This window comes from Rhyacophila brunnea, unplaced genomic scaffold (genome assembly GCF_057557595.1).
Source record: "Rhyacophila brunnea isolate RB1 unplaced genomic scaffold, BYU_Rbru_1.0 scaffold_18, whole genome shotgun sequence".
Lineage (NCBI taxonomy): Eukaryota > Metazoa > Arthropoda > Insecta > Trichoptera > Rhyacophilidae > Rhyacophila > Rhyacophila brunnea.
The window spans coordinates 27332993-27360703 of record NW_028232837.1 but is presented as its reverse complement, the minus strand read 5'-3'; the positions used below and the strand labels follow the sequence as shown (position 1 = coordinate 27360703).

The following is a 27711-nucleotide window of genomic DNA, read 5'->3' as shown; positions in this document are numbered from 1 at the left end:
CGTGTAAACAAATTTTCTCCTCTACAATAAACCATCTTTGTTTTTCTTTTGTTTAAAATCCACTGTCAATGATTATATTAATTAAAATTAAAAAATATATATATATATATAGGTACCTACTTATCTACAATTTAAAAAAAAATAGGTTCCATATAAATGTCATCAAAAGCACACACAGCATTTACTATTATCGGCTACATAGAGTAGACTTTATGATATGAAAGATAAAAATATCAACATTTAATTGTTTGAAAATTCATCCTACGAAAATGGTGGCAAGCTTAGGGTCTTTAGGGTCCAATACATTGATTAGTTTTGAGACCCCCAATATAAAAATACAGTAAATTAACTTCTAGTCTAATTTAATCTAATAAAAAAACTATCAACGTCCCTGCCTAGTAAAAATACTGATGCAACTCTTGTCTATAATAACATCCTGTAACAAAAAATAAGTATTATGAAAACTGATGGCAGTGATGATACATAATACTTATGTACTATTGGTAGTTTGTGTTTTTTCGCAGAAATTACGTATCTGTTTGAGTTGTCAGTTGGAAGCATTATGTTCTGCTTTGGATAATATTTTGTATTCGGTGTGTGAGGATCCTTTTTAGATTTTGGTATAATTTAATAACTGACAAGACTGGTTTGAACTGTTTCGAGGCCCTCTTTTCAACCATCTGACGAATTGCTTCATTTGCGTCAAATAAAATTGCCACTGCATGAGGGAAACAGTTGGCTGTATAGGTCAATCAAAATCAAAGGAAATACAGAACCAAACCCACAAATGTATTAATATTGAAACCTTATTAGCATATTATTTATTATTATCTATAAATAAATATAGATCAATTAGTATGAAATCGACTAAATGAAAGCAGACATAAAAAATACTACCAATGTTTGATACAGAATGTGGTCTAAATAATTTTCTTAATAATTATCGTATGTAACATGAATATGTCCGAGCTTAACTGCATAGGTACCTAGGCCGCAACACTCACTTATTGCTTTATCAGCTCACATGCCAAAGTTTCTTCACAGCTGTTTGAAGAAGACTAGGCCGAGAATGTCGCCGTGCCGCCGCGTTAAACACCTCCCCTCCGGCCACTCGGCCTGAGGTGTCGCGCATCCCCACAAATCATTCGCACGTTGTCGTCGAATATTTCCCGCATAATGTATTAATAGCGACGCCGACTCTTGGGTGCTCCGCCGCGGCGCTGCGAGCTTAACCGTCAACGCCGAGACGCTACTCTAGAACACTGTGCAGGCGTCGTTTGTTGTTATTGTTAGCGTATCGTTGGGAATCGATCAATTGACGTGATAAATTAATGGTGATGTTAATATGTCTTTTTGTCTGTCAAAAAGTATTATTATCGTACATTTACAACATATTTTTGACAATGAAAACATCTGTTTCATTGACAGTCCGAATTACAACGTAATAATAATTATACAACTCAATAAGTTAAAAAGAGGTACTTGTTTTTTTTTCAATTTTCTCTACAATTCTATACACAAAGGCAACTATCGACCACTAAAGTGATAGCATTTATTACATATTTATATTGAGGTATTATAATTGTTACAATAAGTTAGCCGTCTAAACAGTCAAAACTGTCTATCTCGCTCTAAATTTTATCACAGCCAAGAGAGGTTCTGTTAAAATATAGCACTTATTGCAACAATTACAACTAACTTATTGTAATTGTTACAATAAGTGTTAATACTTTGATACAAACCTACCCTAGTTAGCCGTCGTATTTATCACTTTAGCGGTCGATAAGTATAGAATAGACCCATTGATGTGGATCTTGGGTCGCCTCACGAAGAGTTCACTTAACATTTTTTACGATAAATTAATGTTAGCCACTTGTTCAACCCATTATTAACTCGAAGATCTAGTTCCAAACATTTGTCAAACTCGGGATTCGAACCCTAAAATTATAACTTTATAAACCGATAAGTAGGTACTTACGTTACCACTTAGCCACAGCATGAGCTGGTATAGCAACACACATTTTGTTAAAGATTATAATATATTTTTTTTCTTAATTAAAATTGCTTAATTATGATGTAATAAAAGCACTCGCCCGGCATACGATAGATTTTTTTTTTGAGAATGTTTTTTAATAATTATTGGTACCTTTATAGTATTATTCTGCGGTAATTCTTAGTTATAGATTTGAATTTATTATTATTATGATTGTTATATTTTCTCAATTTAAAAACTGCATACCTACCTGGGTAATATTATTATTAAGTACGCACATTTAACATGGAAAAGTTTGTAGATACTATGTATATATAGTATGTAGCATAGTTAAATAATAAGTATATAAGCAGAAAAATAATAATTATTATTATTAAGTATATATATAGATACCTATGTCTTTCCACCAAGTAAATACCTGTAGAGAAAATCGTTATGATTTATGTTTATTCAGGACAAATTGGCTGCTTAATATATTATAAACACAGCATAAGCATATGTCTAGATATTTTTTGGAGTGAGGTGGTTAGAAGAAACTGAAGAAATATATTATTTTTTTCCATGTACCTAAATAATTTCAACATTCGGTAACCTAGTAAAACGCTAAGAAATATTTCTTGCTATTGGAAAAATCCAGTGCTTAAAATTTAATATATGGGACAGTGCAGTCGGCCTGACACTAAATTAACGAAAACAAACGTTTCTGCTCAAGCGAGAGAAAATTTATTTCGTTTTTCGGGCTAGGTATATTGTATACCAACTAACCTATCCACCTATTTCCACGAGAAGATGGATTTATTGAATTGTTTTTGACACGAGAAAAATATACATATATTTTTTTTAATTTCGTGTATCTTTTTGATACGTAGATGAGCCAATTCTTCGATAAAAATATGTTTATTCTGTTTTATAAAAAATCGTATTATTGATCTAATTTTTGTTCGGCTACAGTTTTATTTTGATAATATTTTTTTTGTCTGTAGGTAGATACGTAATAAAATTGACATTTTTAAAACTAAATTATAACCAACTTACCACTAGAAATAACATAACGACGACTTATCTACGTGCTGCAGGTGTCGCATGGCGGGAGGCGCAAAAGTGGCGCGACCTTGTGCTTGTCCTGTGCCCCAACGCTAGTGTATCACAGGGTGAAATAGTAGTAATAGTAGTAGTGGTAGTAGTAGTAGTAGTAGTATCGAAAATGACGATGTTTGGCACATGATTCATAATATATAAGTGATTTTTTGTATACAATATGTATATTTATGTTAAAAGCTCTTAGTCTGGTAGTTACGGGGATTTTATATACTTTTCCGACCATGTCCGACCTTAATAAGATCTTATGGGCCTCCGCAGAGTGAGGGTTTGTATTAAGAGATGTTGTTTTTACGAGAAATGGATGTCAGCCACTTGCTCAACCTATTAGGTCCATACTGACTCATACACAAATTGAAAAACATTATGTGTACTTGCCAGACTCAGGATTCGAGCCTGGGACCCACGACGCGATAAGCCGACGCTTAAGCCGCGCGGCCATCGTGGATCTATACTTAGTGTAAATACATAATATTGTATAAGTACTCACTTCGTGGATAAAACGCACCTTTTTGTTTCAGTTTGACCTGTTTCGAGGTCCTCTTTTAAATCTTCTGGTGAATCGATTGTGTCATATGTGCGTAAGAAAATATTACTTAAATAAATATGCTAAATTAGGTAGTCGCAGTATTTCAACCTTAGTGCAAAATTGGAGTTAGGTACTTTTGGTCAATTTTAATACTGGATACCGAATAAGTAGGTACCTAAGTATAAATATATAGCTAAATCCACCTTATAAACATAGCTAAGTTAATTTTTTGCATGATGTTATCTATATTAAATATATAAATTACGAGAAACTGTATTTGTAAACCTTCAAAACAGTTTGTGACCTACATTATATCTGTAAACGAAACATCATTGCAGCTTTAGCAATCTGAATATCTCAAAATACTGTTTGAACAAAAAGTCTAACCACTTTCCCATATCGGGTAAACGTGGAGTAATTTTTAAAATGAATTATAATTATAGGCTGACGATAAATCTTCAAACGTCTATAATTTAAATAACGGCAATGTAATTGTATATAAAAACATAGACAAAGATTCAGAAATCGTTGTAGATTAATTCACGTAAAGTATGCGATAATGCGCATTAAAAGTTTCGTTTTAACTAAAATGTAGAATTCCACGAATTTCTACAAAGAAAAGAATGATAAAAAAACCTTACTAAAATATCATCACCTCATGTGCGAGAGGTGCAAGACTAGTCAATGCGCTCCCAAAAACGTAGACAATTATTTCGGTGACGTGCTATAATTCTAAATTCGTATGTTTTTTTTATTATTATTATTATTATTTTACATATTATCTTCTCTCTTGTGAGGGTAATATTTTTTTAAATGTAAATCTCATGTTGTGGACGTCTTGAATTTGGATTTGTTATGTCTACAGTGTTTTGTTTTCTTAAATAAATAAATGTTTTTTTAATTAATAGTTTTATCATTGATTGCGATCGATTCACTGCTGAATGAAGCCTTCTCCTGGGTTCTTCCACTTTTTCCTGTCCCTAACTTTTCAACAGTGTTCTTTTGCCAACCTTGGTGATATGAGGGTGGTCCTGTAGCCATTTATTTAGTGCCCCATGAGTATCACTGTTCCACTATTCCATTCGTACCCACTTGTATCTATCTTCTTATCAAATAGATTCATTTATGGCATTACGTCATGGATAACGAACCTTTTTATACTGCTAGACACCTTACACTTACTTGCTTACACCTTAAGTGCTAAAAAACTATATTGTTCTGTGATTAATGGGTGGCGTCATAAGGGGATTGTTTTTAATACAAACAGAACTGCCGTTCTTTTTAACTGTCATATTATCAAGTATGTTATTTTCAATAGTTACATCTGTATCATATTATTGTATAATATTTGGTACGTACTTAAACTAAACGCGCATTTAAGGCATTCAGACGGTTCTGTATTTCATGCATCTGTCATTAAGGCATTAAACAAAACTGGCTCAAAGTCGTGGTATAATATGACAACAGGCTTTCGCATTTCCATGTTAGTTATCTTTTTTGTGTTTCTTTCTCATTTATTTTCTGGCTGAGCGGTCCAGAAATCAAGTTTACATAATACCCTGTTGTCAATCTAACTGTCACATGCTATTTTTTTTTTAAATGCAACCAGTTAGCTTAGCAACGTAACGATTTAATGAATATCAATTTGGTGGAAAATTAGTTAAAATTTCAGCGAATGTAATAACGAATCACATGTCATCTTTTGTGAATCTATCTGTACTTGAAGGTATTAGTCCGTTAACCGCGGTTTTGAAATCAGTTTGGTCGGTTTCTTGAAAATCTCTCAAGTCTGTCTCAAAGCTCGTAAATTTTCTTTTAATTTATTACCGCGCACGCTTCTGATTTCCTTGCTACGGCGAGCATAAAATATTTATTTAGTAGTCATTCTTTTATTTATAATTTAGTAGGTACACCCTTATTTTTACGCGATGCCAAAGTGTTTGCTTACAATCTGTTTGTCTGTCGGGGATTTCGACAAATTTAAAGCACAGCAATAGTATACGAACTAAATTGACAAACATCATCTGCATTTTTGCACTCATATTTTTTACGTAAGTATACCTATCTACTTGCTTATAGTATATACATATATTTAATGAAAGTATATAGTATATAATAATTTTATTGTATAATCGTTTATAAATCTAGTTAATTAGTGTTGCCTACATATTTCACCCTGTTTTTATAAAATACTACTTCTCTAAGAATAGTTGGTATATTATTTATACTATGCAAAAGTATATTGTTTATTTATAAACCAAGCTAAAACCAACATGGGAAAAAATCAGCTGTTATATAGCAGTTCAGACATTAAATAATTAAATGAACTATAGTACGTAAGGTATTATAAATTAAGTTGTAACCTTAGCAGGTCATTAGCTTCATAACACCAAGTCAATCATTCTTCACAAACTTAGCACATCATTTAAAACTGCTTTATGAATTAAGTCGTTAAGTACCTAATAATATTGAAGACGAAACGGACAAAACAATGTCTGTCTCCATTTTTTATGTGGATTATGCTGAGAAGAGAAAGAGAGAAAAATATTTGGTTTGTGCGCCGGGAAGCGGAGCTTTTAATGACATTCGGGGTGGTTGTAAAACACAGGTTTAACGATCATTTGGGCGTATATGTGCTTAGCACGCGCCTAATTTGAGGTTTTATTGTTCGTAATAGATAATGCATCACGGTTTAAGTAATTTTATGGACATTTATGGTTTTGTAAGTTAGCTTTGATGCAGTGTGAAGAAACGTGTTCGGTGATTTAATACGAATTTAATTGACTGCCTGCCTGTTGGGGGTTTGACCGACAATACAATAATTGGCGTCATAATTTCACTAAATAAGCCATTTAACCATACGCTGTAGTCACCTATATTTATTCATATGAAGTATGGAATGAGTTAATTTGGATAATAACAAAATCATCTTAATGCAGATATGTAAGCTTACTATAATAATTGATTAATTATATTGAAGTAGGTACCTAATGAATATCAACCATACATACGTTGGAAAAGCCTCGGAAAATCATCATTTTATGTAATCAAAAAATACTAGAAAAAATCGTTAACCGACGAAGATTTCAAAACATATATTTTGCTACAATGCTATATTTTTGGTTTAGGTATAAACATAATGGTAAATAATTAAAATTTAAATCTACTTACAATTTAATAATTTGTCAATTTCTGATCAGTTATACCTACATGAATTTAAAAAAATGTGAAAAGCACCGTTAGAAAGCTCAAAAAATCCAAAAGATTCCTACTTCGACTATATTTGTATCAGTCAATATGTCGCTTTTAAATTTCTTCCTGTCCCGTCATCTTGACTCTTTATCACCAGCATCACCATCACAGCTTATGCCAGCATACTCTAGCTAGCTCTTACCAATACACCTTGGGGATGATATTTATTTATCGATTAAATACCCAAAATTTTAAAAGATTACTGAACCGAAGACTATAAGGTAACATAATTTATAATCAGGGGAAGGTTGCTTAAGTCGTATCTTCTAAAGAAAATTTGCTATAATTTCGATCGTATGGAAATTAAAACGCAATTCTTTACATTATTTCGTACTTTATTCATTTCAATTATAATATTAACATAAAAAAAGTTTACATACGTTTTAGTTGATTCTTAAAAAAAGTTCGTTCAGTACGACTTAAGAACTCATTGCTTAAGTCATACCGGACATAGCCTAAGTCGTTCTTAGAAAAAAATAACATGGAGAATAAATCTCACTTACAATAAATAGTAATTTCTATCCTTCTTCTTGGTAAGTAGAAACATATAAATAAATAATCATAAAAATAAACTCTTATCAATTTTGCAAACGTCATACTCGCACAGTTTTGTCTCATTTTCATGTCATGCATGGAAAGCTTGATTTCGAAGGTTTTTAATTGTTAAACTATAGAAACATGATTTCAAAGAAATTACGTGCTCCACCAATTCTTTCTCCATATTGTCAATGAATTCCTTTAGCCTCCCAAACTTCGCCTGTTTGTTTATTGCTAATTGATGATGCTGCAAAGTTGGTTTCGGGATTTTAAAATCTCTAATAGCTTTATTAAAGCACATTAAACTACTCTAAAATTAGCGTCATATCATTCTTCTTTCACGTGTTGTATAGTATTTTAGCCTCCCTAATCAGAAAAAATAAATAAAAATAATTTATAAACACTAAACATTTCATAATCTTAAGTCATACAGGTATGATTTTGACGAAGGTACGACTTAAAATAAAGAGGTTTTCATAATAAAATGCAACATAAATTTATAACGGCGATGTTATAATAGATAATTCATGTTCCGAAATAACATTACTAATCACTGTCAAATCGAAAATAATTGACATTTATTTATATACCTATTACAACACTGATAAATATTATAAGCTTACGAATCAACCAACAATATAACACTAAGAGAGTTAAACTACTTACTACACTAAAATACTTACGAAATGAATATTCTTTTTAGAAAGTGTTGGTTGCGTATTACTGGATGCAATTCAACATGAATTACTTATTAATAGACTTTCTGATCGATAGATTCAATTTTGTGACCCCGCTTGCCGAAATATTGCAGTGGTACGACTTAGGAGCCGGTACGACTTAGGAGCCAGTACGACTTGGGCAAACTTCCCCTATAATGATAATTTGAATAGTAGTATTTTAAAGACAATTTCGTATGGTAATATTAATATGGGGAAGGACCTGCTGAAAGTTCTGCGTAGTATCAAAACCAGTAAACTTCAGTACCTTGGACACATTATGAGAGGACAAAAGTACAGCATTCCCCAACTTGTCATTCAAGGAAAGATCAATGGTAAGTGTAGTAGAGGACGAATTTCGTGGCTTAAGAACCTCCATGATTGGTACGAGTGCAGCTCCACTGAACTGTTCCGGGTAGCAGACGACAAATTTTTTAAGATCGCTTGATGATGGACGACCTCCGCTACGGGATTGCACAATAAGAAGAAGAATATTAATATTACACCATGAATGTGGCCTATCAGAGTATATCACTAAAAATACAGTTAAAACTTACTTACTATGTATTTTTCATCTTAGTTAGGCAGTGTTACAAAAAAATTAATATGTATTGTAGTAATATGTAATAATTTTGTAGTAATTGTACTATGCGGTAACAAAATTCATCGCAGATTTAAAATTTATGGCTTGCCTTAAATTTTGATGACCCTATTAATTATTGAACAACCGCTATCCCGGATAAATATAAATAACTGTGTGTTTTCGACGCCGGCGACGCTCGGGAGGACGCCGCTGAAAGACGCCTGTGTGCTTCACTTTGGCGTGGCGTCGTTACATCGCATAGTTGTCTCTCGGCGCGTAAAAAGACCCACTCGTGCCGCACAAAATGTTTGTTTCATCCTAACAGTATTTTTAACAACATTTCAATGTTCACTTGGGATTTCATTGAAGACTCCTAATCCATTCATTAACAAAGCTTTGCTTTACAATGAAGTCGTATCAAATTATGTATGTACCTAGTTACGTTTAAAATGTAATAAATAGATGCTTTATGAAATGTTTGTTCTATTGGTTGTCATTTCGAATAATGCCTATTTTAATTAGGTACATTTTGTAAATGTTGATATCCATTAAAAACCCCGTTTAGGGTTTTCAAAGTATTAATAATATTACAATTAATAATAAGTGTACAAATTCATAATATTGCTGGAACGAATAAGAAAATGTATTCTGTCTCTATCTATACACGTATAGTACGAGTATTTAAGCAAAGGCAAACGGCTTATCTGAATAGTCTTGATAATGGTGTTACAACCGAAATAGCTATCGACAAACCTTTTAAAAACCTGTAGAATTTAATATTAATTATATTTTCATTTCTTGTTAATTAGGGAGGTAAATAATCAAAAACTTCTTTACGTTTTACAAATGTAACAGAATGGCTGAGACGCAATTTATTTCAAGCATTGATAAAATTACGATCTGTTATTAATATCTACATATTTATTAACTCACCGTAAATTTGAATAACATCAAAAAAACTAATAAACATCTAAATATAATTATATATATAAGGTGGTGTAGGGAGATACCTATAGGTATACAGACAATAGACATAATACAATATATAAGTATTATATAGGCACCTAAGTAGTAATATTTTATTAATTTAATATATATGTGTAGGTGTAGGTAGTTAGCGCATACCATGGGCGAGTGGTAACGTGTCAGTCGTGGGTCTCAGTTTAGAATCCCTTGTCTGGCAAATTCACAATTTTTTTCAATGTAGGTAGTGTTAGACTCAGGGATGGTCCTAATAACCTAAAACAAAAATAAAAAAATTTGTCTTGAGACGGCCAAGATCGTAGGATTGTAGAATCAATTAAAAAACACTTGTGTCATTAGGTACCTGTGTATTTACAAAAATATAACTTGGTATGATGTATTTACAAAGTCAAATCAAATTCGATTAACAAATTAGGGAAGTTTTAAAATCTTCTTTTCCCACCAATTTTGTCGACTTGGTTTAGTAAATTAAATTTTAGTGTGCATAAACAAAACTGTTGTGGAATGATAGTACCTACGTACTGGTGTGTGAGTTACGGCATTGAATTCTGCCATTTTCAGAGGTAACTACTTAATTCACCTGTTAACATAGACAAATATTTTACTGTTGTTTCAAATTATGAGTTTCCCATATATTTATTTTCATCTCTATAGCCGCCTCGGTATCCTCGACTAAAAACACACGAAAATTTCTAGTCACAAAGGTTAGGCTCTCGGATTCTTTGCCAATTTTAGTGATTTACTAGCTGCCGGGAAGATATTTTACTCCGAAAAATATTTTTCTAATGAGGTGTTTCATGAAAATAGTGTTTATTGCGGAATAACAATTTAATGATTAATAATGGTGGGGCTACGGTATAAAATATATCATTGGGGATTTTCTTTTTTGTTTAATTAATCGACAAACATGAAAAACACGATATGTTATTTTTTACATATTTCAAAAGCAACCTACCTAACAGGTCAACGTAAAAAATAATTTTCCTTTATGATATGTAGCCACTTGTATACCTATACACCGATATTATAAAAAATCCTGCCGATGTTATAATCGGTAAAAGGTACCTACATACTTTAATAAATAATAAATCGGAATTATTTTACAAAATGTTATGTATTCACTAAAGACAAATGTAGTTACTTTAATATAGGATAAAAAAGTGTACTTATTTAATATTATTTAAATAAAATTAGTTTACTAGATATTAGGTATTTCAAAATATTAATAACAGTATTTCTCTGAATCTCATTGTATGAAAAAGAAAAGGTATGTATGGTTCATAATAAATTCAAAAACCAGGACATACGCATACGAAGTCAAAAATCATTGATCATTAATCATGACCTTCAAAAGAATCATCTAGTCACTCCAGTGAAATATCACGACATTTATTATGAAATTAATATTAACTGAAACAAATTAATGTTAAAATTAAATGAATTTCGCCCGCGGCGCATTTTTATTTTACTTTGCCCAAATACGGTCGTAACAGAAATAAGAAATCTGAAAATCGTGCCTTTATTATTATCGTTTTTACAACTGTTACTGAAAAAATATAATATTAAAAATCAACGAGTACCTACGACTATTTATTCTAATTCTGTCTATTTTCTGGCCCTCTCTTGGTTAAGGTTTAGGTTTTGAGGATAACAGCGTTTTTGTTTAACAGCTCATTACAAAAAAACGAGAGGATTTTTTAAATTTAAATTAGCGTTATAAAACCATACAGCTAAATTGACTAGGGTTTCGTCAAAACATGAAAATTTGTAATTTTGGAGTAACTACGTTTTAGAATGAACCCACTTATCTTAAATATGATGAAACGTTTCTAGTAAATTTAGTATATTGAGTAATTTGAGAACATAATACACAGTTTCAGTTACTATATTCATAAGGTATGTCTCTACTTTTTTTACCATGTCTGATCCTAATAGGATCATAATATTATGGGACCCACAGAGTAGAGGTTTGTATTAAGAGATATTTTTTTTACGAGAAATGGATTTTAGCCACTTGCTCAACCTACTAGGTCCATACTATGACCCAAAACACAAATTGAAAAACAATACCTATGTTTATTTTCCAGACCCATGTTTAGAACCTGGGACCCACGACATTATGAACCGGAGCGTAAGTCGTTCGGCCATCATGGGCAACTCGACTTATTATATCAATAATAAAATATAATTATTTTTAACGTTGATCCTCACAAGCCATATAGGTACATATTTACCTAAAATAGCTTTAGGTATATATATCTATAGGTAGGTATATGATTTAAAAACCTATATATAGTATGATAAATAAATACCTATACATACATACAAAATATACTTCTGAATATAAATATAATCTGTATTTATGAAGTGGATTTATTTAACACGTATTAATAATTAATACTAGAAGTAATTCGTACAAGAGAGGATGGTTTTTTTAGAATTTTAGATGAAAAAATTCTACCTGGGTAAATTCATTGAGATACCTACTTGCCTATGACGCAAGGCTATTAAAAAAACTGGAATGATAGCAGAGTGGTATTTTTTTGACGCAAACTGATTGGGCAATTTTGTAGCTTGTCTGAAATCCCCGGACCCCACCGGGACGCCATGCGCAAACCTTGAAGGTGGCATTTACCTTCAACAAAGGATTCCGGTTGTATTATTATCTCCAACCCACGTTTTTTCTATAAAAAATAATGCTTTCGAATTTGGTTCATGTATTTTTGTCTTTGATCATTTCGCTCGTGAATTCCACGAAGCTTTTTTGTCGAACTGATAACACGTGAAAAAGTCCACACGAATTGGTTAGGCGAGTGCTTTAAGTTATCTTCAGGGTCATATAGTTAGCTTTTCATGTAATATGCTAACCGCGGGATATCGCCTTGCTCATAGATTTAAGTATCTTGGCTTTGCCCTGTGTCACTGGGTGGTAGATCAATTCAAGGTACCTACCGTATGTAGGTATCTATATCTATACAATATACATCGTTACCGATAAATGATATTATTTGCGCATTGCATCGATGTCAACATAATAATATGAAATCAATAAAAATGTCACGACCTCCACCAATCTCCATAGTTATTATATTAATTAATTGATACTAATGCAATGCGCAAAAATCCCTCATCTATGACGATGGCATATTTACTAAGAGTTAATCTGAACATCATGTGATGTTCTTTCAAAGAGCAATAAATTTGTTAGTAGTTCGTATTCTTTGTCCAACATCTTCCGATTAGTTCACGTTTTACTTAATTTGTATGGTTAATGTTTTAAAAATCAATCTTAGGTATCTACCAACCATGGCAACCATCCTCGTTTTTCTATGACAATATGTAGACTGATTCTTTTATATGCAAATAGATTTTGTGTTAACAAATGAGTAAATCTCTGATTGTTCAGTGCCATTATGTACCTACTACTGGACTGTTTTACTACGACTACACTACTGTCATTGGACATCATGACCTGTTGTAGTGTTTAAATAATTTGTGAATCACTGTAATATGTAGACGTATCTGTATTCTTAATTATTTAAAAAAAAATGGATTTCTTTCTTCACTTAATTTTAGATTTTCTTATTAGGTACCTATCAATCTATTAAAAGCATACTTCAGTGAAAGGGCAAATAATTTTCAACTATAGGTGCGACGAAATTTTGGACTCGCTGGCAATCGGAGAGCGATAGTTGAGCTGTGAACACGTCAATTTGTTTCGTGATGGCGACGGGGGTATTAATTCTTAAATCGTGTAAAGATGACTAAAAAACGTTACCCATTTACTTGAAAAAGAAAACATGACAATGAATATATTATTATTGTTACTAATAGAACAATAAACAGAACATTAAATGGACGCATGTTCGATTTATATGACAAATTATATTTCGTTTGGCACGCGTCATTTGCACAATCCGAGCATCGCCTAGCCACGATTTTTTTAGACCATGCCTCAACTGAGGTATAGCCTTAATAAGTAAATATGTACAAAATTATTTTTTGTTTATTGTCTATCGTAATGATTTACAATATAAGAACACTGTTGTATTACTTATTGAAAATAATTATGTTCATATTCATTTTATAGGGGGAGATTATTGGGATAGGTAGGTAGTTATTCATTTTGAATACGAGGCATAATGAGAAGGAGCAGTGGTGTGTGAAATGATATGTTTGTTTCAAAGGCAATTTAGTTTTTGATTAAAAAAAGTTTTGAAACAAAAACCGATGCATAGGTACGAAATTAACATAATTATAATAGTCATGTATGACATAATGAAAATTTATTATACTATTGTACCTAGACAATTTTTTACTGATACTTACATTTTAATACGGAAGAGGATAAGGATTTGCATTTTTGTGAGCTTTGCAATAACATTAGTAATTATTATCTTATTATAAATTATATTCTTTGAGAATAAAAAAAAAACATTTTGCATTTCTGTACCGGTTAGTTATTTATATATGTATATTTAGATGCGTTTTAATATTTAATATACCTTATGTATCATGTATAATAAATTATTTTCATAAATATCTACTTATATATTAAATCCGCTCTAAAGCTGCTGATTTTTTCTTATAAACGGGAGGTACTTTTTCATCACCGAAACTCTGTTGTTCAGTACACTAACATTATTCATCTTGCAATAATGTCTTATATCGAAGATGGCTTATCAAAATCGAGAAGATACTGACGTTTTACTGTTCGGTGGCAAATTTAGGTTTGATTTTCTAATATCCGGATGGATAAACCATTTACCCAGTCTTTAATAAAGGTTTGTATCAACAAAAAAAACCTCCGTCTGCCAACGCACCTAAAAAACATATACCTACCTACTGCATGATGGGATATGGTTATAGGTACCTACATAATATTATGTTAATTATAGATACTATTTTATTTGCGGTCAATTTTCAAACTGGAGATTATCTATGCCGTGTCATGTTTGATGATTCTTCAGTATTGTGTCCTTCACTGTTGAGGATCGTAATTCCTTTTAAGTTTTCTAGTTACACATATCTCTTCACCAATCCCTGCATTCTATAATCTAGCCAACAAAAACTCCACGGAAATAAAGCTAAGTTTACTAATTGGATCGTTTTATCATAATATATTATTTTTTATTAACGCAATCAACCCAGTTATTACTAACATCTTTAAATTTATTCGATACAATACAATCACAGAACAGATTAATAAATATAATTCCGATAGGCTATCCCCAATATACAACATTTTGACGCATGGGTTTGAATTTGTAAGTGTCCTACGAAAATAAGCTACACATTATAGACCAATATTGAAAGAGCTTCATTGCATAAACCGAGAGCAGTTGTCAGTAGTCGACGTATGACGTATTCTTGATACGTGTTTAAGTTTATCCCATATTCTTCCATACTCGAGATCGCCTGCCTGTTACTCCACACCCGTTAGGTATTTCGGTTCTCATTATTTCTGAGTTCCCTGAATACAATAAGTATCTATATAAAATTAATGAAATTACACATTTTTATTATGTACCTACCTTGACTTTAATTCAGTAGACAGTACGACAAAATGAAATGAGAAACGGACCCCATCTAGGCAATGCAACGAATCGCCTAAATTATTTCCACGCTCGCGATTTCTAATTGAAAAGTCATAGCAGCTGAAATAATTGATTTCCCCCTCAGTACAGATTGCCCCGGCCTCCTCTTCTCTTGCGACATGAAGAGAAACTAATTTCCGCTCGAGGACTTGGATTTATTCAAGATAAGTAAAATTTCTTCTGGAAAATATAAAAATGATCCAAAATGAATGAGAACGTTACTCTAGCTAGATACTAACATAAATTGTATGTACCTATAGAATTTAGATATTTATAATAAATGATCGAATTATAAGTGATGTCTAATATACCCTGTATAATACACTATGTCTATATATAAATATACCTAGGTATATCCTCTCCAGTCGATTTACTAACCCACTACCTTGAAATATTTCTCTCCCATTTTTTTTATAGAGGTCGGTAGGTAGGTATCTACGTAATTTTTAAAATTAATCAAAGATGTTAATAATGTGGATTAATAGTTCTATTTAATTATGACAAACTGGATTGCCATAATATTATAAACGTTTGAAATCTTAAATAGTAATTTACATTATCTTGCAATTCTTCATTTTTGAAAAAAAAAATATTGTACATGACGTATTCTTAATAATTAACTTCATCTTTGGAGTCATAACAAGTTTAAATAGTCATTAATAATCTGAAATTATTAATATCACTAGAAATACTTTCAATATATTATTAAATTAGCTATATCTTTACTTATTAGACTTGTCGTAGATTCATTTTATATTATAAATGTTAGATATATACTTAGATACATAATTATCCATTTTACAAGTTATTCAAATTTGATTCAATTTTTTTATTAATTCTATTAGATCTAACATTTCACTAACCGTTTAATTAGGCCAATGTAGTAATGTTATTAGATTGAGTCTTTATATACACATATATCAAAGTAAGATTTTACTACTATTTATATCTAATAGTAATCCAATGATATTGTTATTACTTACCTATGTAGGTGCTAGCAATAGATTAGTGAAAGAACGCCCGCCTCCAAAATCGTGAGTCGTGGGATAATTCCGCGTTTGGCTCAAATTCACATATTGTAAGTTTGGCTAATGGTTAACAACCAGGGAACTCAGAAACAACCATTCCTCTTTATTCGGATATTCTCCATTATATGCCTCCGTATGCGTATACCCTGTATGGATAGAAAATTTAAATTTACTCATAAATAAGTATGTATGCATGTAGCAATTTTAATCGACCCCTTTATAAGATATCCAATATTTTGTATGATCCTAATTGAGGTTTGTTCCCAAAATAGTGTACACGGTGTTTAACTGAAGTCAGACAAGTCAGTTTCGGAGATTATATGAAATTTTTCAAAGTTTAAAATTTTATAATTCTACAGAGTAGATTTGACTCGTTCATTTTCTCCTTTATGTAGTTATGCAATATGGTTAATTTGACATAATATAATGTGTACTTAGGTATAACTCATTTTTCAATATTTTAGACTTATCTTCCTATCCCTTTATTTAGCTCACAAAATTTTAATCATGACTTATAAATTGGTATCTAAGTGTATGCGGTAATATGAAAACTTATTCGTACCTAACTCTTAGTAATGTCTTTTAGTAATGTCATTTGTAGTTCTTTAATCTTTTTCTTAATTATTCAGCAGATCCATCTTATACCAATTAACTTTACGAACTAAAATCAAATATGTAGGTAGTTGAATAAACAATCTATAAAGTAGTAGGCATTTTTGTAAGTAGATATACAAAAATATTCTTAGATGCATGTCAAGAATAATATAGGAAAAAATAAATGGAACAAATACACAGAAAATATTTTTTTTGCTTCTAAAAAAATGTTGGAAATATGTTTTTCGGCGAGTGATTTCTTTTCACAACTACAAATAAAAAAAGTTCTCATCCGGGAAGAAGTCATACGCAGACGTTTTGGTCAATTTATTATTTCTGTTTTCCGCTCACAATTTTTGTAATTTACCGACTTTTTATCCTATTATTTACAATGCCATATTGTTGGAAAATACAAAATTAGGTAATTACCTAACCTAATACTATTTATAACTAACTAGTGCCTACGGTAGGTATTATACATTTCATATTGGATGCGGGTAAATTATGTAAATATCAACATAACATGTTATCATGCAAGGTGAAATCAATGACTTACTTATATGAATTAGGTAGACACACTGTATTATTGGAGTACCTATTCAGTTACTTACTTAAATTATATAGGTACCTACTGAAAAAGTATTTCGCTTTATTAACACTTTACCACCTACTAAAATTTAATTAATATCTACAATTAATAAGTAGGTAGGTGCTAAGCTACTTTTTAATGCAGCATAATACTTCATAGATATGTAGGTACAGCATTATAATCAGTCTGAATATCTCCACAGATAGATGAAGGCCGTTCCAAGCTCATTACACTTATATGATATGTGTATCGCATTGCCACTTACTTCAGCAGGACTTAATTATTTCGTCGTTTTTATCTTGGGTCTTGGTCTACTTTTTTACCTGTTGTTCAGTGAATGCTATATAATACGTGTACCTATATCTTGGTATCTAGTGATACAAATTCTGATAAAGACTTCATTTTGTTCAAAAGATCACAAAAACAATCATGAATATTATTTAAAATGCGGCGGATTAGGTACATATGTGGGCGGGCCGCAGTCCCTTTCGCCCTGAAATGCCCTTCGTGAACATTTTAATTATTTCTAATTATTATGTTACCTTTCCAAAAAACAATAAATTTAAACCAACCGGCGTGTCTAGCTCGTTTTTCATTACAAAGTCGCCCCAAATCTATCTCAAACATAATGAAATCTTTTGGAATTTGTACCTTCTTTATTTCGTTTACCTGTGCTGATGTGTTGGATTTTTATTTATGGCTTCCCTGTGGTCGAGAGTAGATAATTATTTATATCATATTTTAGGTTGTCGGCTCATCTGCCAGCCTTTCCTAATAATTCCCAAAAAAATCGGGAAGTATACAGGTAGAATGTATGAAGAAAATGTAGGAAAATCTTACATAAGAATGCGAATTCAGTCGAGAAGACTTTTTTATTCAAACCAATGACTTGCGACATTTTTGTTTTAGTTGAAAATTATATAATAAGTCAGTTTCACTGTACCTAACTAGTTTACCATTGCGAAAAAAATTGTCACATCATTTAATATTTCAGTAGGTTTTTACATAAATCATGTAGGTACATACTAGTAATATTGCTGAAATGTATTCCAATATAATGAGAAATGAAATAAGTAAATACTTATTATGTACCTATAGCTGCTAACACTAATTAATACTACTTGGGTAGATACCTACTTGTGGATCACAATTTTCCAAATATTTTCAAACTATCGCCCCCCATTCGTTAGTCTATTGGACCGTGTAATAACTTCATCACTCCTCTTAAGTCATTCAAGTTAATTGGTTACTTGAATATTACATTTTAATAAAATAAACTGTGAAAAAGCTAATGCGATTTTAAAACACATACGTACGGCTTAGTTAATGTAGATGTGCTCCCAATGTCCCGTACAAACCCCGTACCTTTCGGCACCCCAAGATGGCGGTATTGTTTAGTTTGGAAATCACCGATAGAGATAACTATTTGCACCCCAGAATTTTCATTTCGGCATCCATAGATTTTCTATAAGTAAGTAGGTACCTACTTATATCTACGTACAAATTAGAATACTTAGCGGTAAGCTTAATCATATTTGTATTGTATTTACAGGCGTTGGAAAATACGAATTGCAAGTTGCGTGCGGCTCTTAATAAATATTGAGTAGGTATAAGTATAAATAAAATTACTATATTATTTTCAATTATTATTAAGTTTTCCGACCCCTGCTATAGAATATTCTGCTTATGCTGGGTCGGCAATTGTCTATCATAATAATAAAGTGGCTCCAACGTTTTATTTGTAACATTTTAATCAAGTTCAGCACTTTAAAACATGTTTATTTTCTTTATGTACCTAGTAGGTACCTAGGTACCTACAGACGATATTTTAGATACATTTCGCTACGCCATCACGAAACATCTAAAAAACAATGTTCCAAAAGAGCAGCTTTTGTATTTATGTAAATATGTCTATGTATGCATACATACTTACCTATACCTACACTCTACAGTGAAAGGTTTTTTTCTTTATATTATTATTTTGAAAAACTGCACTCACCCTTATGGAAAGGGTAGGTTTTGTTACGGTTCACCCCCTTCTTTGCACAAGCAAGTCGCTGGATGAATTTATTCAAATCGTCAGTGATTTTCAAACTATGTAGCCGGCTGTAATCAATAAAATAATATTTTTTTCAAAACCATCATAATGGGTTCTACTAATAACAGTGTAAACGCATATTCAATTAATAATTATGTATTTTTAATATTTTTCTTTCCAGACAATTCCTACCTACAATTCAGAGATTTTCTGTCGATATTGTAGTGTAGACCGTGTATTGTTTATACAGAAAAATAACTAATATAGCTACCGTAGTTAGGTACTGTTGTTGGTACCTAGCTACACATTTAGTAGGTACTTAGGTATATGCATAGCTCTTTCTACAAAACATAGTTATATGAATACATATATTTAGTAAAGTTGTTAACTAGATTTAAAGAGTAGGTAGTAAATTCTAAGGTTTTCTTTCTACTTAAGTTCATTTGGGACTTAGGTATGCACCTACTCACAAATTCATGTGCCTTTCTTGATTGATCAGTTAAACTTAAATATTTCATTTAATATTCTACCGTATATTTAAAATACCTACTAACATTATGATTATACCAACCAGGTTTAATTAACTAACTCTTGAATAAAACATGTTAATGTGCGTTTTCATGTCTGCTCTTTTTACCTTTTGGTTGTCTATCAATATTCATCAATATAGGCTTATTGACAGACTTTATATCTACTATATAGGTACCTACATCTTGGGTATCAATACTCTATTTTAAGCACAGTTAAAATATATGCTATCATTAAATATATAGGTACGTTTATAAATTTAACATTTTAAATTTAACGTGTTGGTGAAATTCTAATATTAGAGTTATTTATATTGACAGCTGATCCGGGCTGTAAACCCGCCCTCGGAGCCATTTCTGTATTAACCGTAGGTAGACTGTTTCGATGACGAGTTTATAGTCTGAAACACCTGTCAACACAAATAACAGAATTATAAAATATACTTTTTTTTCAAAGCCAGTGGCGGATTTAGAGACGTGGAGACCCGACACACTGACAGATGTTGAGACCTGCACGACAAACACTTAAAATATCAATAGTAAAAAAAATATTGTAGGTAGGTACATATCTCTTTTCAAGAGTCACATCTTTTTACCTAAAAATAACAAATATTAATATTGAAAAGTACAGTGATGGCATATTACCTACACTTTAATAAATATCAGTGGTTTTTTTGTTTAAAAACATGTACCTGTATGAGCTATGTTAATTTATGTTAGTTTCAGGTTATGCTTTCGATAATATTGTATAATCAATCTTTGAAAAATAGGCACCTAGTTACATAGTTATCTTTTTATGATTATGGTATATACCTACCTATAACCGTTTTTAGCCGTTTCGAGGCCCCTTGTAAATCTTCTGACGAATCTATTGCGTTATCAGCATCATGAACAATCGCCACCGTCCAAAGCTATTAAAGATGTTATTACACAAAGTCCACACATTTGACAAGCTGCATGTGGAATGCATGTAGGTAAGTAAATAGAACGACACCAAAACAGTTTGACAATCTGTTAGTTGTGTATTATACAATATATCTAGACGACTACATAAATAAGCACAGCTCTATTATAATCATCATAATAGCCCTTCATTTTAATATTCATTGTTGCTGCATATGATTCATTTGTACCAAAGCGGCCTCAACTTTGACTCAGAAGTTTAATCCTTCTGCACACTTGCCCAAGAGCCATTTCACCTCGTCATTAATTTAATAATGCAATTTGCTCAAGGGACGTGCCCGCACAATAGTTCGCCAGGACATCTATTGGCCTTTACGCATATTAAATAGTACATTTTAATTTCTGACATAAGGGGGTCGACACTTTAGGGATAATTTTTAATAAATATGTACTTGCAATTTAGTATGCACACCTATTCATTCAAGAGCTAATAAATCGTTTTAATCAAATAATGGGCAACCAGTTTTACAGAATTTTTATAATTAACGGTTTAAAACAAGAAAGCTTGCTATGGTAGGTATCTAGGTACTAAATAGTATTTTTTTTTTTAAATATATGTAGATAATACATATAATGTAGGCACATACATAATGAGTTATAATTATAATTTTCATTGTTTTTGGCACTACAACCTTTAATGAGTCATGATACGAACACATTACCATCACGTTACGTGCTGTCACGTTCTACCATGCCGATATAGAGACATGATTCACGCGACAGCACGTGATGTGATGGTAATGTGTTTGGACCATTAGCCTCATATAAAAACTATATCTCCGTCACGGACGATCCGGTGGCAATATTCACTAGGTTGGAAGGTAGGATTTATTTATTTAATAAAATACGTACGTAGGTAGGTAGGTATGTACTTGCACTATTTAATCATGTAAATAAAGTTAGGTGAATCGGTGTATTAAAAGAAATTTCATTGCGAGTGTTTATTTATATTATACCTACATACTTAATAATATAAAAGTTATTATATTACTTATGCATCCATAGCAGCGTGCATCCAGCATAGAAAAGTCACCGGCTGTGTTTACGTCTCCCTCGGACTATTTATGTGCTTTCTCTTTCTGGCCAGCGAAAATTATCACGTCCGATATCAGAATATGTATGAACACTGAAAAGAGAAAGTAAAAACCATATGAACCGTTTAATATTACAACTGTCTCTTTCTCGCGTGTCCATTTTGACGTTGGACGCACGTGGGAGCGAAGATATTCGAATTTCGATTTCGATTGAAGTAAATAAAAATAAATTACTGTAGGTAGGTAGGTCCTACCTATAATTGAATTTGTTTATAATCATCAAACTCTATTTATTATACCAACTTTGTATGTGTGTGTTAATTAACAGCTGATACATAATATGAAATATTAATAAAATTATTATCAACGCACATTCATTTTAACTTCTTCTACCTATCTAGTACCTAGCTGCTGCATTCATTATCTAATAGAATGGAAGTTAGCTCTCGTGAGATAAATACACTATACTAATCTAGGTTTATGCTCGTCATTTTTAATTTTTTTGTCTGTCGGTCCGTTACAACTCAAAAATCCTTGGACTGATATTGCTGAAAGTTACACAGTTTATAGACTACCTACCTACCAAAATTAATATATTAAAACAATCGACACAAATAACGCACTTGCAACAAAACATCACGAGTAGATAAAATGTAGGTATAAATTTTGAGTGGTAGCGGTGGAGTTGTGGGGTGAGGTGCGCGCGCCTAGATCCAACCGTTGTATATCTCATTAATTTGGGGGAAAAAATCAATTGGAGTCAGTCTATAGGTAATTTTTTATTTCCGTAATTCACTGAACGAAGTTCGCTGGTTTCAGATAAAATTGAAAGCTTGATTCCAATAAATCTTCAATGATTTCAATTTGTCTATACAAAAAGTGATTGTATACTTAAGGCTATACTTCAGCTGAGGCATGGTCTAAAACGATCGTGACTACACCACGCGCACATTGTGCAAACAACACGAACAAAACATAATTTGTCATAAAAATTCAACAGGCGTCCATTTAATGTTATGTTTATTGTTATTTAAGTAATAATAATAATATATTCATTGACATGTTTTGTTTTTAGAGTAAATACGTAACGTTTTTTAGCCATCTTTACACGATTTAATAATTAATTCCACCGACGCCATTACAAAACAAATTGACGTGCTCACAGGTCGACTTTCGCTCTCCGACTGGCAACGCAAGAGAAATTACGTCCCAACAATCGCTGAAAATTATTTGCCGTTTCACTGAAGTATGCTCTTAACAATTTTGTAGAGTAATCGTTAATCAATATTTATTTGCCAACTTATTCGATGATAATCACATTTTCCAGGTAGTAAGTAGGTCGGTAGGTGGGTGGACACATCCTTTTTATTTTTGAAAAATATAACTTATAAAAGTAATAACTTAGCAGTTACATATATTATTTTATTTTTCCATCTAACTAAAGAAATGGAATGACCTAAGTAATTTGCTGAAATTTTTGATCATTGGTGAGTTTATGAAAGATGACATATTTGGATGGTTATTTAATTGAAATACGTAATAACTATGCCATGTAATACCTAGGTACATACATTATTTCATTTAAGTAGCTATGAAGTTGTTTTAAAAGTAGATACCTATCTTCAAATCTGAAAAGTAAAACAGTATTCGAGAGACTTTTTTTATATTCATACAGTCAACGTTTGTTTCGCCTGCTACAAAATAGTGGAATAAAATTCTAAATTCTAAAACGAAACGTGCATGGGGCGCCCATTTAGCTGTCATACACACACACGCGCAGGCCGTGCGGTAGTGTTGGCGAGTGAACATTCACAATGCGATGATGACGCGGACGTGTGTGCGTGCATATAGTGTATGTGAGACCGTACCGTGATTGGCGCGAGCCGAGCCGCTATGACGGCCCGTAGAATTGACAGCTAACCCAAGCTGGAACGGACGTATTCTAAACGCGGGCGCCGACGCCTCGCTGTAAACTGCGATTTTACGTAAACTTTCCGCGAACACTATTTTCTGTCCGCCGGATACCTAGTCGTTTTCGCAAATTTACATATAATAATCCGAAGAAGTCAATAAAAAATTAACTTTATAATCTACACAAAAGTTTGTAGCAGTTGTACACAGGAAAATATTAGCGATACAAACGATAAAAAATACATGCTTACTAATAATAAAAAAACGCTCAATTATGAATCCAAATTAATACAGTAATACACACACAAATCAGGATTTCTTTAAAAATAAAATTTAATTTTAATTTGACACTTAGCTTAAGTCACGTGGTCAGTGTAAAAACAATGACAATAATAATAATAATAAATCTATTTGATTGGTCAAAATAGTGTTACTGTCCAAATTAGGTTTGTTTATTTAAAGTTCAATGGCATTTTGAACGTTTTACCAAATGATTTTGTCTTAAAATTTATGTGTCTCAAAGAAATTTAGTGTTTTTTAATTGTGGAGTTGACAGACATGTGATAATATAATCAGTGTTTTGAATATATTTACTTTCATTCTTTTTAAAACATGTTATGAGACCTGTCAAAAAGCCGATAGCTCTGTAATATGGCTCCGTCATATGATTTTTTCGATTCCAAAACAATTGTGATAATTATTTACACTGTATCGCGGGTGATTAAAAAAAATACGTTGAATCATTGTTATGGATTTTTATGAAAAATGTATTCTAAATTAAAATTAACTCTATTGACAAAATGAAATCAATGTTTGACTCTCGAAAAAAGTGAAAACATTATGAGTGATTTTATTCTTACTATTGGTGAAAGACTGAATAGTTGACAAGTCAACTAAGTTTTATAATGAAAATCATAATGCCTTGAAGAAAATGTTTCAAAACTGTGACTGTGATAAATAATGGGATAATATTATAATACATGCCTACAACTGTGAGTATTTATTTGATTTTTTTTTGATTGTGTAAATATTTGATATACTTATTACCAAATTTAAAAAGAGGATTAATAAAATGAATATACGAAATAAGATCCACAATATTTAATAAAGTAAAAATAAATATGCATACACACATGGGATCCTACGTATCTAAATAAAAATAATATATATTTTATATATAATTATTTTCGTAATAAAGCTATTAAATTAGTATGAGATATATGTATGTATACAATTTATTATTCGAATTGATTTTTACACGTTAGAACTCCATTATGATGGTTATAAAACTAAGTTTTATGTGAATTGAGTTATTTAAATTGACAGCTGTCTCGGACTATGAACTCATCTTCGGTTGTCTTATTGTCGTTATGGAGATGTGTCCGTAGCACGAAACAGATGTCAACATAAATAACCTAATAATCGTATAATTAATAAAAAAAAACTTTATTTAAAAGTCGTCTACATACTTTACTTATAAAATACCTAAGACAAATTTTATAGTTCCGAATCACAGCCGTTTTTGTAAGCAGAATACATTTTTGTCAACTTGACCGTCTTTGACAATGTCCAAAGAAGTGAATGAAACCCGACCTAATCGTGATTTTTGGTAGGTACCTAGTACCTATGCGAATATGATACTAATAATTATAGTTATAAATTGTTTTGTATTTTTTAGATCATTCTGAGTTATATTCATATAAATAAGTAGATATCTATATTAATAAAATACTAGTTTTAGCTTGACAATTGTCGTTCTTATACATCTACCGATATAAGTATTATATAATATATATTACAGGTATGTGCAGACATACTTAGCTAAATACATTCTTTTTATGACTATTTAAATTAATCCAGTTAATAATATGTAATTAGCAGAGTAAGATTAGGTAGGTATACATAAGTACCTACTTAATTATAATAAAACTACCCGTCTGAATATTCTTCCCATAAAATTAATATAAATCATAATATGAATTACCTTGATGTAAAATTTTTATGTTTTTCCTGAAACTTTTACTTTACATGCTAGCCAATATTTAAACGAATAAATATATCAATGTGTATTGAATTATTGCACCCTCTACCTATAAAAGAGGTAGGTGGCTAGTCAAAAATTTACCTGTCTTTGATCTTATAATTGGTGATAAATGTGAATGATGAAAGTAATTCTAGAAAACATGTCAAGTATTTAATTGTAACATTTATACCGATAGGTAGGTACATATTATACAATATAAATAATCTGATATCTAGTTAAACACATAGGTACCTACCTACAGTAAAAAATAACAGAAAATAATATTTCGTTTGATCATAAAAAATAATAATATGTTACTTCTCACAACATTATTTAACACAGTTGTACATATTACTGTAGCTTGTAGGATAAATTATCTAAAATATAGTTGGTTGGTATATAGACAGACCCGTTTAGTTGGCAACAAAAAGTATTTTTCATTGCGATGTAATGAAATAGTATATGTATTAGGTACTTATTATTTTTAATTTATCTAGGTATAACCTATTTATGGTATCCGGTTATAGATATTCATGATTTCAAATATTTTAGGAGTTAGTACCTACCTAGGTATTTACTTATATCTACATGAAATGGTATTTATTCGGTAGTACGTTGTCTAATAAGATAAATAATTATTTACAGTTTATTAAAATATACCTATCTCTCCTTTGAATGTTTTTTCTATTGGCGCCGTCTTCTATCAAAAGTTGGTGATTAACTTGCAGTAGGTACTTACACTTACACCTCTCTATACTTGGCCAATCGTATCAGATCCCCAACGCCTTGGACATTGAGCCACTTACAGAGGTTGTATAGCCAAAAGAATCCCATTCTACCTACCCCTGCATTATGAGTTGGAGTAAATTCAGAAATATCGTTCGTAAATTGATTTTTATTGGCTTGTGTTAAGTAATCAGCCACATCTCAAAAGCATCCAGTTTCTTACTGTCTGTTTCTTTAAATGTAGACACACCTCCATTGAGTTCCCAGAGCTATGTCTCGATTGCAGAATAAATGTTTTATTTTTCCAAAAGTGCTTCTTGCCATGTCAATACTGATCAAAATCTCGTGATCTGGGCTCGATTCTTCATGTAAATGACAACAAGATATTTTACATGCTCCACCCTCTTTACAAACCTACTCTTGATCTGTAGGCGGACATCTCCGACTTTTTGTTTACTGATAACCATAAAAATGGCCTTTTGCATAAATATTCATATTCATACTGAGTTGGTACATATGTTTTACTTATGGTGTGTACTTTAGTCAGTAAACATTGAAGGTTGTCGGCATAAAGAATATTAGATATTCATCCATCTACCATTAATATTTACCCATTTTTTGATGTAATTAATTTACTCCGCAAATATAAACCATGAGTATAGATTAAAAATACTCGGTGATAGAACACAACCCTGTCGTACACCGTTCAAAATTTGCGCATCCTCAAACATTCCAGTTTGTCCTGAACCTTTTGGTACAGTACACATTTTTAGTTTGTTTTAGTAAGTTTATCAGTGTCAATAGGTTTTTCGTATTTTTTTTCTCTTGGTCTAGCTAAATATTTTCTCGAAAGCCGAAGCCATTCTGAAATCAAAATTAGGTATCGCCAATAAATTCTTCAATTTTCCTACACAAACGACTATGTAATATTTTCAGAAATAGGTACCTACCTACCTTAAAAATAGCTCATTAGGCTTATAGGTTTATTA

The 27711-nt window shown here is 31.5% G+C and overlaps 1 protein-coding gene across 3 annotated transcripts in view; it reads left to right on the top strand.

The window, feature by feature from the left end:
* LOC147073402 (homeotic protein antennapedia-like) overlaps nt 1-27711 on the top strand; it is a 563252-nt gene that overhangs the window by 403734 nt on the left and 131807 nt on the right. The window contains exon 1 of one of the 3 annotated variants that reach the window (XM_085945487.1): nt 23968-24965. The exons of the other annotated variants lie outside the window; for them this stretch is intronic. The gene's annotated coding sequence lies outside the window, so the exon portion shown is untranslated. Of the gene's footprint in view, nt 1-23967; nt 24966-27711 lie in introns of those variants that run through there. 3 annotated transcript variants of the gene reach the window in all.